The following is a 12,322-nucleotide window of genomic DNA, read 5'->3' on the forward strand; positions in this document are numbered from 1 at the left end:
GCATATACATGTATACAGGTAAATATGAACCACAACTTTACTGAAGTCCGCACGATCTATTTATCATGAAAATTTTACACCCACCCCCCGAAAAAGGATGTATTTAATAAAATGACATGATACGAATTAATAGCTGAATGAAGCTCTGATTAGTTAGTACAATGGTTAAAAAAGGACAGTGGCTATCAAGAAAACAAAACCGTGATAAACAAACGGACGGAGTATGTTTTGTTTGCGCTCAGTCTCTCTTTTATCAAATGTAAACTTAAGTACATGTACCTGCACAAATTCCATGAAAACCAACTGGACAAGATTTTTATCTATGATGTCACCTGTGTATTTCCCAATGTCTCTTAAGTGTCCAAAAAACTCAATCCAAAATTGACAGCATTCCATCCGCAAATGTCGCCAAAATGCCTCTATTCTTTGGTTACCTGTACTTGGTCCATAAATAAACGTACCTTGGTCCGTAAGAACACTTTGCATCTCTGCAATATTCTTATTCTCTGTTCCACGATCCCCTCTTACTTTTTTTGGACATGCTCTAAGTTTTTCTATAGATGTTATAAAATGTCCAGCTATTATACGAGGATCGCTACTTGAAAAAGTTACTTCACACCATATAATTTTCCTGGAGTAGCCATCAATGCAACCGTTAATGCAAATCCCATAATTTTTTAATTTATCGTACGAATCGACATGCCACAAGTAATTAGGTCCTTTGGCATAATACTCCCTGCGACGAAGTCTTTTCCGTTTTCTCAATTCCACCCCCTCTGGATCAAGAATAGAGAGAAGCCCTGCTACTGTCATTCTAGATACTCTGAATCCAGCTAGCAAACATCGTTGGAACATCCATCGATACCCAGTCTGCATACCATCCTTTTCAATTAATGTTGAGAGAAAGTCAGAAACACTGATTATGGAAGACATGTTTTTTCTCCTGTACAAATTCATAGCAGCAAGTCTTCTTTTCAATGTACGTTCACTCAGAAAAATATGATGCTGTAAAGCTAAGCAACACACTATTTCATGATAAGTTAATCCAATTGAGAAATAAAAGTAGATCAGTTCCTGTGTGTCCATTGCTACATAGAAAGTTTGGTCTTGCATCAAACGCTTCGACTTAACAAATAATATAAGAATCATTATTAATTGCGTTTAAATATTAAAGTTATTGCGTTTAAACGCAATACTTATTGCGTTTAATCGCAATACTTATTGCGTTTAAACGCAAAAATTATTGCGTTTAATCGCAAAATTATTGCGTTTAAACGCAAAATTATTGCGTTTAATCGCAAAATCATTGCGTTTAAACGCAAAAATTATTGCGTTTAAACGCAAAAATTATTGCGTTTAAACGCAAAAATATTATTGCAATTAAACGCAAAAATTATTGCGTTTAATCGCAAAAGATTGCGTTAAATCGCAATCTTTTGCGATTAAACGCAAAGTGTTTTGCGTTTAAACGCAATATACATTGCGATTAAACGCAATCTTTTGCGTTTAAACGCAATGATTATTGCGATTAAACGCAATGTTTTGCGATTAAACGCAATAATTATTGCGTTTAAACGCAATAAAAAATATTTCTTTCTCTGAATTGGCCTCAACGGGCTTCCGTAGAAACACAACTAAAACGAAAATTGTTTATGCTTTAATTTTTTTAAATCTATTTTCAAACAAAGGTGAGCTCCGATAATATTTAGATACAAACAGGCTCATAATCAAAGCAAAGATATTATTGTGTTTTATTCTAACAAGCAGGTTCAATTTTAAAAGTTTTCTAAAACATATTGTATTGAAATTGGATCATAACACAGCAACTTGAATGTATGAGATTTTGCACTCAATGCAAGAATGCCACAAACTAAATGCAGTTTAGAAAAGTAATTAGTACGTGAAAATAGTCACCTTACTTTGCCAAGAGGGGTATCTGTAGGTAATAGTGCAGTGTACGGATAAATATTTCAACAATAGTCTATATTTAACTCTAGAGAGGATTGAGTATTATTATACCATAAAGGTATTTATCAAAATATTTTTTCTCGGAATATTCCTTAGTTGTTTTTAAAACATCATATACAAAAATTATAATGATAAACAAACCATTTTCTTCAGAGTTTAACAGATTGAAGAGCTTGGGTAAAAATAAACAATAACTTTTAAACCGAAAGTTAACAAAATCAATTTTTAGTTACATACTCTTTATGTCTTGCCATTATCAGCAAAGTCAGTGGAAAAAAAATTGACTTTGACATATTCCATTCTCCTAGAACTTTCAATGAAACAAACAAGGGATAGAACGAATGGTATGTGGAATTTCCGAAATAACAACTAAAAATACATGGCACAGTTAGAACAACAAAGAGATTTAAATCGATTGATTTTTTCAGAGGAGCGGATTTAAGACTTTTAAAAATCAAATGCTCTCTGTGTAAGAGTGCGTCTGATTATCAATACCTAATGACATAAGACAAAGGGGTTCTTCATTTTTACGTTAAAAAAATGTGAAATTTACCTTTTTTGCGTACAGGTATATATGTTTATACTGTAACCATATTATTTAGAACGGTTAAGTAAATATTTTATCTATAATCTTTATGCACTTGATTTTTTCTTTAGTATTTGATGCGCAAATATATTTAATACAACAGAACACAACCATCCCTTTTTTCTTTTAAGCCTTTCCCTGTATTTTGACACGCAAAATTCTATCCAAAAAAAGAACGATGTAAGTAATAAAACGTTGATCAGTATTAATGTTTGCAATTACCTGGTTACCTTTTTATTAGTTGAATACAATGTACCAGGTACGGAGTACTCTGAAGTCACATGTAGTACAAAAACAAAAGCCTTATTAACAAAATAATTTTGTCACCAATGACAAGGTAATTAAGCTTAGGTAAAATAATTCCATTTTTATCGAAAAAGTAGCTGTCAATGATGTCAAAAAGCCAGGACTTTAATTCATCCTCGGGAATGATTGTATAAATTGTTTAATTTGTTAATAAGAAGTATTGTATACTTAGTCTGAAATTTTTTGGGACGGTCAACAGTACAACAAGTGTAAGAAATATTTCCCGAGCACGACTCATTTAGAATACATTCTGAACAACATTTTAGAGTTATCTTTATACATCACTTGCTCCAACCTACATACACATATGTATACCTAACTTGTAACCAGGGTTCAGTAAACCGGAGCTTTTCATAGTCAACATTTTCTGCAATATCGTATTGAATACAGATAATTGCTATCTAGAGAAATTAAACAAAGACACTTTGTGATTTTCAACAACACGTACACCTTCAGGTTTAAAACTACAGTCAAGACACAAGATTGTACAATAATGATTTTAACTTTACAAGTTTTTAGAAATAAGACATGACTATTAAATATACATCATTCAAATTAATTCTTAAAACATTTCTAACAAAAATGACGTCTAGTAAACAAAAAAAAGTTGTGACAGATGTCCGCGAACTTTTTCGAAAAAACCCTCATAAATTTTTTGTTATATTTTTTTGATCAGAAGAGGAGAGGAGTTATATATTTTATACATTTTTTATGACGCAATTAATGCAATACAGGACATATCCATTTTCCATAATGAACGCATAAACTTATAAATGTGTATCATTATCACTGCCGGAAATTCCCGCAACAGGTGAACTCATTCTCGTTTTTATTAACTTCCACCTATAAGTTTGAATTATTTTGTAGTTTTATTACATATTGGTAAAACACATGTATAATGAATTCACTTTGAATAAAAAAGTGAAAATAACGAACGGTGTCGATCTTCAAAAAAATCTGCAAACAATACAAACCTGTGGAAAGAGCATAAAACGGACCCCTGGAAATTCCAGAGATGGGATCAGGTGCCTAGGAGGATCAAGTATCCCCTGTTGACCGTGTGAGTTCTATGTATTAGTCAGATAGACGGAACCTTGAGCAATCAGATTTAGTTTCAAAACAAGTATTGCTATTAAAGAATTGATCGGCATGTGATATCAATAATCTGCATCATGAAATTTCTTGAAAAAGGATACTCGTATAATATTTACATTATGGCCCCTGGGACGAGCCCCTGCTTAAGAACTAGCCCAGTAGTTAGTACTAGTATTAGTTCAGTACTAGCTTGAAAATACGGATTTCTACGAGGGATTATCAAAAAGATCGTGGACTAATGCCATAAAATTAAAACCACTTTAGGTACGTCAATGAATTTTAAAACATTTTGTTAGCATCATTTATTTTATTAGTAGAATAAACCATAAATCATAAACTTTTTTTAAAATAAATTGTTAATGTTTTGGTAAGCAAATATATATCCAGGCGTCACAACCTCTAACATGACGTTTTTTTAACTGAGTGTAACTGAGGAAAATGCTTTTGAGATGAGTATTTGTCATCCAAAAACCCTGTTAATTATAGCATGATTGTTCCAATTATTTGCAATATTTAGCTCATTTCGTAAGTTCTGTAAAATTTTATCGTAAATTTTGAATGGAGTGTCCAAGCAAATAAGGGCTTAAAATGACATCCTAAAGGGGATGGGGTTTCTTTTTCCAACATTCTTTAAAGTTTCGCCCCTGGAAAAACTGGTATAGACCTAGGAAACTAGAAATAAAATGCATCTAGAATCCTGGTTTTTAAATGCCAAAAAAAAAAAATTCAAAGAGATGAGAGATACACAGTTAATGCCGATTTAAAGTCAGGGTGTCAAGGGTCAGTCACATCGAAAAGTGACGTTGTATAAGCCAATAACAAAGTTTGTATCTTTTCTCAAAAGTTTATTAAATCTCCGTGATCGTATACATTTTAATGATAGTTCTTGAAATGTCATCAGAATAGACCAACGCAATTGTTATACAAAAGTTCTAAAGAATAGTGCAAAATATTCAAAAGGAGCCTAGAACTAAAACTCAAAAGTAATTAAAGAAAGTCCGAAAGATACAAGTCCAACGTTGATTCAAAAGAAGAGTCAAAAGAGTTTCAATAGATTCCAAAAAATGTCGTTTTCCGGCAAAACAGGGTATTTTGTGCTAATAGGGTGTTCAAAGTCCCGGATATAAAGGTACTTTTCATTGGCTGACTTATCATTGCCGTGCCACCTTCGCTTGGTCCGTAGGTCTGACCTATGAACCCTAACATGGCACCACCCTCCAATCCAGGTATACCTACATTAATAATATTTATGGACTCAGTCCCCATCTCTGCACCACAGGAGTTCTAGCCCTAAGGCCTTTTACTTATCTACTTTAAAGTTCCCAACTTTATTACTCTTGGTCAAGAATCTTAATAGTAACTTGGATAGTGCATTTCCGTTCAAATTGTATTACTTAGTATCGATGGTCTATTCTGATCAATTCCATTACAAAATGATTTTAAAAAAAATTAGTTCATTGTACCAACATCAAAATCCAATTTGTTCTAACAAGATAATTATAGTTCATGGATTTAAAGTCCTTTTCCAATTATAAAGTCACTACAAGTGGTACACTATTGATGTACATCCTTGTTTAATAAACTTTTATTTTATTTTAATGTTACTTATAAGTTCACTATTAATAACTTAAATGATTATGATATGAATATATTCCAAGTTTAAAATATTTAAATAAATCTCCATTCTAAACCCTACAGGTTTATAGTTGATCATGTGTAATTGATATTGAACTCCGACAAGCAAAATATGCTGGCATAATCAAGTGAGGATCTTTCCATACGTATAGATTCATTAATAATATTATATGCATTGAAAGCAGCTGTTCATGACATTGTAAAGTCATATAAACAAGACGGGTTAAATTCCTTACTTTACTAAAGGGAATCTCATCAAGATAAGTTTATGAGGTAGAGGGAGCGGATATTGAGAAACAACGACGTTGTCTGACTCCATGAAACTAAAAAGCTACAGCGCCGGGTGATCATATAATATCTTTTTTATTCTATAATGATTTGGCAAATTAACTACGTATCAAGCTAAATTTTTTAACATTTCTTTAACTTTTGTTGTTTTGTTGTTCCTTGTGAATTTTGTTAGAAGAAACTACCTAGCAATAATTTTATTGCTCAGTCCATGACCTTTTTTTATAAACTCTTGTATTTAATTGCAGTGGTAGAGTTAAGATTGATTGTTTGTTATTGTTTAAAGAAGAGTCAACAATATTTCAGCCATATTTCGGCGGGGTAGAATTTAGAAATTTATATCAAAAGGATTATCTCCCTCGTGCATAGCTCTGATCCTTTGAGTAATTTGGCTCCAGTTTTGGCACCCCTTTTTATAAGCTCTTCAAAGGTTTTCCAACGTTTCGGTATGAGCATCACTGAAGAGATATAATTTGTCAAAATGTGCATCCGGTGCATTAAAATTGGTACCGTATAAGATTTACATTGAAAACATTTTATCTATTATAAAAAAAAAATCACTGTTTTTTATTCTATTAACTAAAATTGACATTTTTCCTGTGGAGTATGCTTCTTCACATTATTTATCAACCGAGTATGATGTGTAAAGAATAGCCCTATTATTTTTAATTAAAAAAAAACTTCTGGAGATAGGTTAAATATAACTATTGAACTTTTACAGAGAAATAAGTGTTGGAAGGAAATAACTTAAGAACTCTTGCTTGTATTCTGCTTGGTTCTTTTCTTGTTAATTTCGGAAAAAGAATTTTTTATTATGTTCAGCAAAATAGTGTTTCCCACTAAACGCAAAACGTATGAGTCATGCGCAAAAATCAATAGATACATTCTATAATTATAGACATAATAGGATAAGTCGCACTTTCTGAGTTCGATGAAACGTGAATATATATATTTTTTTTTTGTTTTCCAAAACAACAATAAAGGAATAAACTTTAATTTAACAATGAAATTTTGACGCATATAAAGATAAACATTAGTTTATTATCTCAAGCTGAATGCATTAAAATAACGTCCCGTAGTACTTTAAATGCTATGAAAGATTCACAAGAGGTGTCAGTGCATAGGTTATAAAGTAGAGCAAAGCGTCATTGTGCGCATAGTTACATTTTCCGGATGCCTCATATGGAGTCAACAGTTATCGGCCGATGCCGATCACAAAAGCAAAAGCATCAACAGTATACTATACAGAGCAACTAAATATTATAATATGCAATTGTTTTATCCTGTTTGTTATCTGTAGGTGTGTTTATTTATTGAAATGAAATATGGAGATAACGAACAGTAATCGAGCTCAAAAGTCCATTGAAACAATACAAATTTAGAGCACAGCAAACACGGACCACAAAAAACATAAGAGATGGGTCAGGTGCCATTGAGGAGTGAGCATCCTCTACAGACAGGACACACCCGCCGTGTGCTCATTTTCTTGATTAGGCAAACGGAAAAAATCCGAAGACAATTCAATGTGTAAATAATGACCAAACAATAAGAACGGAAATCATCAGTCAGCGTTTGACTTTATGATAGACTATACTTGCTGACAAGGTCATGGTATAGACCATAGATCTTGCGAAATGATGACTTTTACTCTTTGTTTGATATGAAGTATGTGGTGATTTGGGGGTAAGGGTTAGGATTTTTTGAAGTTTGAGTGTGTTTATTGCTTATCATCAGAGTCGGGATCAGGTGCCATGGAGGAGTGAGCATCCCCTGACGACCGGTCACACCCGCTGTTTGCTTCTTGTCATGATCGGGAAATAACGGGGGAATCCTTTGACAATCAGTGTGTAAATAATGGACTAACAATAAGTATGACAAGAGGCCCATGGGCCACATCGCTCACCTGAGCACATTGGCTAGACAAAAGCACAAATCAGTTCAGTATTGAAAAGATTAGGGGAGGGGGGGGGGGTAAATTTTAAACTACCTGATGATGCATCCATGTCAAAATAACAAATGGCTTTGTTGTACTTGAGAAGATTTTAAAAAAAATTCCCATATATTTCTTTTTTTTTTTTTTTTTTTTTTTTTTTTTTTTTTTTTACATTATCCATTGTATACATGTCAATATATAGTTACATATAAATATCTACAAGGTAGTATACAAAGGATTTTTTACACACGCAAACATTCATACATCCACTCGCACATATCGGATTGAACTGGAATTATACAGGAGATTGAAGGTTGCGTTAAAAAGAATTCACTATATCAATTATTCACCAATAATAAAATGCAGTTATCAAAAACAGATATAAAACATTCAATAATATTCAATAGATTAATTGGCTTTAAACAAAAACAAAAACATGTCAACTGGGTTCAAACATTATTTTCCATAAGTCCCATTTTTTATCAAAAATTGACAGTTTAGAGTTATAAATTGATACAGATCTCTCAATGTTATATTTCATTTTCAAATGATTTATTAGACCAAGAAGGTTTGGCTTTTTACACTGTAATGAGCAAGTAAAAATATACTGCTTTGTGTATAATATAACAAAGTTTATAATTAAGTTATCTTTAGTGAGTGGTATTTCACCCAAAATAATATTTTTGATATTAAAACCAATTCTTTTAGCAGTTGTTCTATAAATATACATACTCAAATATCTCCATAAGTCCACGGTATTGAAACCACTGTACAGAAGAATCATTTGTAGTCTTGAAACACACTCGAAAAACATCTTGTGTGCATATATCATTCAATCCATGAGGGAACAACTCTAAATTCCACTTTGAAATTGCTGTAGGCTTTGTACAATTTTTGTTTATGACATTGTAAATAATTTTTGAACATTTTGCATTTAACAAAATATATTCAAAATAAAATGGTAAATAAGGCAGACAACTTTTCTTCATTTTTGTTCTCTTAATTGCCAGATTTTTTAAGCATTTTGCAATAGCACAAATAACACTATTGTACTGCATTACATTTAGAGAAGGAAGATGGAAATTTTGTTGAAAAGCAGACTTTGAAAGAAAAATACAATCTTCAGACATAAAATCTCCAACAGTTTTGACACCTTTTTGATACCAATTTTCTATAAAAATACTCTTATTTTCAATCTTTATGTTAGAATTGTACCATATTGGAATATTACAGGCTTTATTTTTCATATCCATGTCATGTTCCACTTTTTTCATAACATACTGCCAAGAACTAAAAACATCAGACCAAAATAAATTGTTTTTTGTCATTATGACATTAGAGATGTATTCGTCCCCAAAATCTAAAATCTGTTTTATAACATTATTTCCATTAACTGCTAAAAATATATCAAACCATGGTTTCTTTCCTGCAATCAACAGTCTTTGGACCCAAGTGCATTTCAAGGATTTTATAAAATTGTCAATATTTACCATCTTTAAACCTCCAGCTAGGTAATCCTGAGTAGCTATAGTTCTTTTAACCTTATCACATTTTGATTTCCATACAAATTCAAAGATATCTTTATTTAATGAGGAAATTTTGTCGATGCTAGGTGCAGGAAGAGAAATAAATAAATGATTCAGTTTTGGTAAAATTAGGGTTTTTATAACAGTGACTCGACCAATGGGCGTTAGTATTCGTCGATTCCACTGTTGAATCAGAGATTTTATTTTGGGTAGAATTATATTATAATTTGTGTCTGTAATTGTTTCTAAATCAACAGAAAAATTAATGCCCAACAAGGAGAAAGTTGTTGATCCCCAATCTAACTTCCATCTTGGATGGTGAAAAACTTGGTTTGAAATTTTTTTAAGCCAATCCATATAATTTTTGTTTTAGTACTATTTATTTTTAACCCAGATAACCGTGAAAAAAAATCCAAGGTATCAAGAGCAGCAAAAAGTGATTTTGGTGAACCATCAAGGGCGAGCGAAGTGTCATCAGCATACTGGGAAATTTTGTGTTCTTTGTCCTGAATAATAATGCCTTTAATGTCTTTATTTTGTTTTACAAGAATAGCAAGGATTTCAGCACAGAGGAGAAATAAATAAGGTGCAACAGGATCTCCCTGTCTACAACCTCTCTGAATATGTATTTGTTCAGATAAATGTCCACATTGTAGGACAGATGCTTTAAAGTTTGTATTCAAAATTTTGATCCAATCAATGAATTTATTCCCAAAACCAAAATAATTCAGTACTTTGTAAATGAAAGACCATGATATTGAGTCAAAAGCTTTCTCAAAATCAATAAGAACTAAGAGACCTGGTATATTTCTTGACTCAGTATATGACATAAGATCATAAATAAATCTTGTATTTTCACCTATATATCTACCTTTGATAAAACCAGATTGTGTATCTGAAATAAGAAAGTCCAAGGTAGTCTTTATTCTATAACTTAGGCACCCAGATATAAGTTTATATAACACATTCAATAAAGTTATTGGTCGCCAATTCTTTAAATATTGTCTTGGTTTGTCACCCTTTGGTATGCAAGAAATAATGCCAAGCCTTTGTGAAATTGGTAATTCTTTCTTACAGAAAATACAATTTATTGCTCTTAGAATGTAACATTTTAAGTCTTTCCAAAAAAATTTAAAAAATTCAGTAGTGAAACCATCACTTCCAGGTGATTTATTATTTTTCATATTTTTCAGAACATCTAAAACTTCACTTTCAACAATTTCCTTTTCTAAGTGACCAGATGTTTTTTCATCAAGTTTTTTACTCTCAGATTGATCAATAATATCAGTGAGATTCAAATCAATAAGTTCCGAGTCTCTATTTGAATATAAATTTTTGTAAAAAATTTTAACTTGGTTTAAAATTTCAAACTGATCATAATAATATTATTTTCATCAATGTCAACCCTTTTTATTACTTTGTTTATGTAGTTTCGAGATTCTAAGTTGCAAAAATATTTTGTGGGCTTTTCACCTTCTTCAACCCATCTAGCACGTGATTCTTATTAAATGACCTTGCATTTTTTTTTTTCTTAAATTTTCAAGAGATATTTTTTTATCTTCATAAATAAATGTATTGCTTTTATTTTGTAACTCCATATCTTCTATTTCTTCTATTAATGATTTTTCAAGTTCATCTCTCTTCTTTTTCTTATATGTGGAATATGAAATGGTTATTCCCCTTATTTCCATTAGAAGAACTTCTAGAAGTAAACTATCATCAATACAATAAATACATTTATAGTCATCATCAGTAGATGTAGTGTTTTGTAGATATTTCAATTTTACTTTTTTAATTTCTTGTTTAACTTTTTCAACATATGTCATGTCATGTAATAAACTATTATTAAATTTCCACAGGCCACAACCTCTCTCAAAGGAGTTGAACTTTAGTTCTAGAACTACAATGGAATGATCTGACCTATAGCCAGGTTTTATTGTGAAATTTTCTACTAAGTTGGATAAGCCTTCAGATATAAGAATATAATCAAGCCGACCTTGCCTACATGGATTTTTTTTTCTCCATGTGTACACTTTTTTATCTGGGTTCAAGATCCTATAGTAATCAACAATATGGAGATCCTCCATAACTTCTATCAGTTTGTCTCTAGCATTTGGGTTGTTAACATGAGTATAATTATATGTATCGATAGCATATATTTCTTTGTATAAATTTGATCCCCCATTGTGGCTCCTCCCTATCCTAGGGGTTATCATTTGAACAAACTTGAATCTACACTACCTGAGGATGCTTCCATATCAATATGACTAAACATAGCTTTCCTGTTCTTGAGAAGAAATATTTTTTCTATATGTTCTTATGTACAACTTTCGATCCTCCAATGTGGCCCCACCCTACCCTCGGGGGTCATCATTTGAACAAACTTGAATCTACACTACCTAGGATGCTTCCATATCAATATGACTAAACATAGCTTTTCTGTTCTTGAGAAGAAATATTTTTTCTATATGTTCTTTTGTAAAACTTTCGATCCCCCTATTGGGCCCCACCCTACCCCCAGGGGTCATCATTTGAACAAAATTGAATTTACACTATCTGAGGATGCTTCCATATCAAAATGACTAATCATGGCTTTGCAGTTCTTCATCAGAATAAATCTTCCTATATATTTCTATTTCAGACTCTGATCCTCCATTGTGGCCCTACCCTACCCCAGGGGGTCAACATCTGAACAAACTTGAATCTACACTACCTGAGGATACTTCCACATAAATATGATCAATCAGGGCTTTGCTGTTCCTGAGAAGAAGATTTTTAAAGATTTTTCCTCTATATTTCTATGTGAAACTTTGATCCTCCATTGTGGCCCCGCCCTACCCCCAGGGGGTCATGATTTGAATAAATTTGAATTTACACTACTGAGGATGCTTCCATATCAATATGACCAATTAGGGCTTTGCTGTTATTGAGAAGAAGATTTTTAAAGATTTTTCTATATATTTCTATGTAAAACTTTGATCCTCC

The sequence above is a fragment of the Saccostrea echinata genome, unplaced genomic scaffold (genome assembly GCF_033153115.1).
Source record: "Saccostrea echinata isolate AGI-Se365-2 ecotype Australia unplaced genomic scaffold, CSIRO_AGI_Sech_v1 ptg000036l, whole genome shotgun sequence".
In the NCBI taxonomy this organism is placed as follows: Eukaryota; Metazoa; Mollusca; class Bivalvia; order Ostreida; family Ostreidae; genus Saccostrea; species Saccostrea echinata.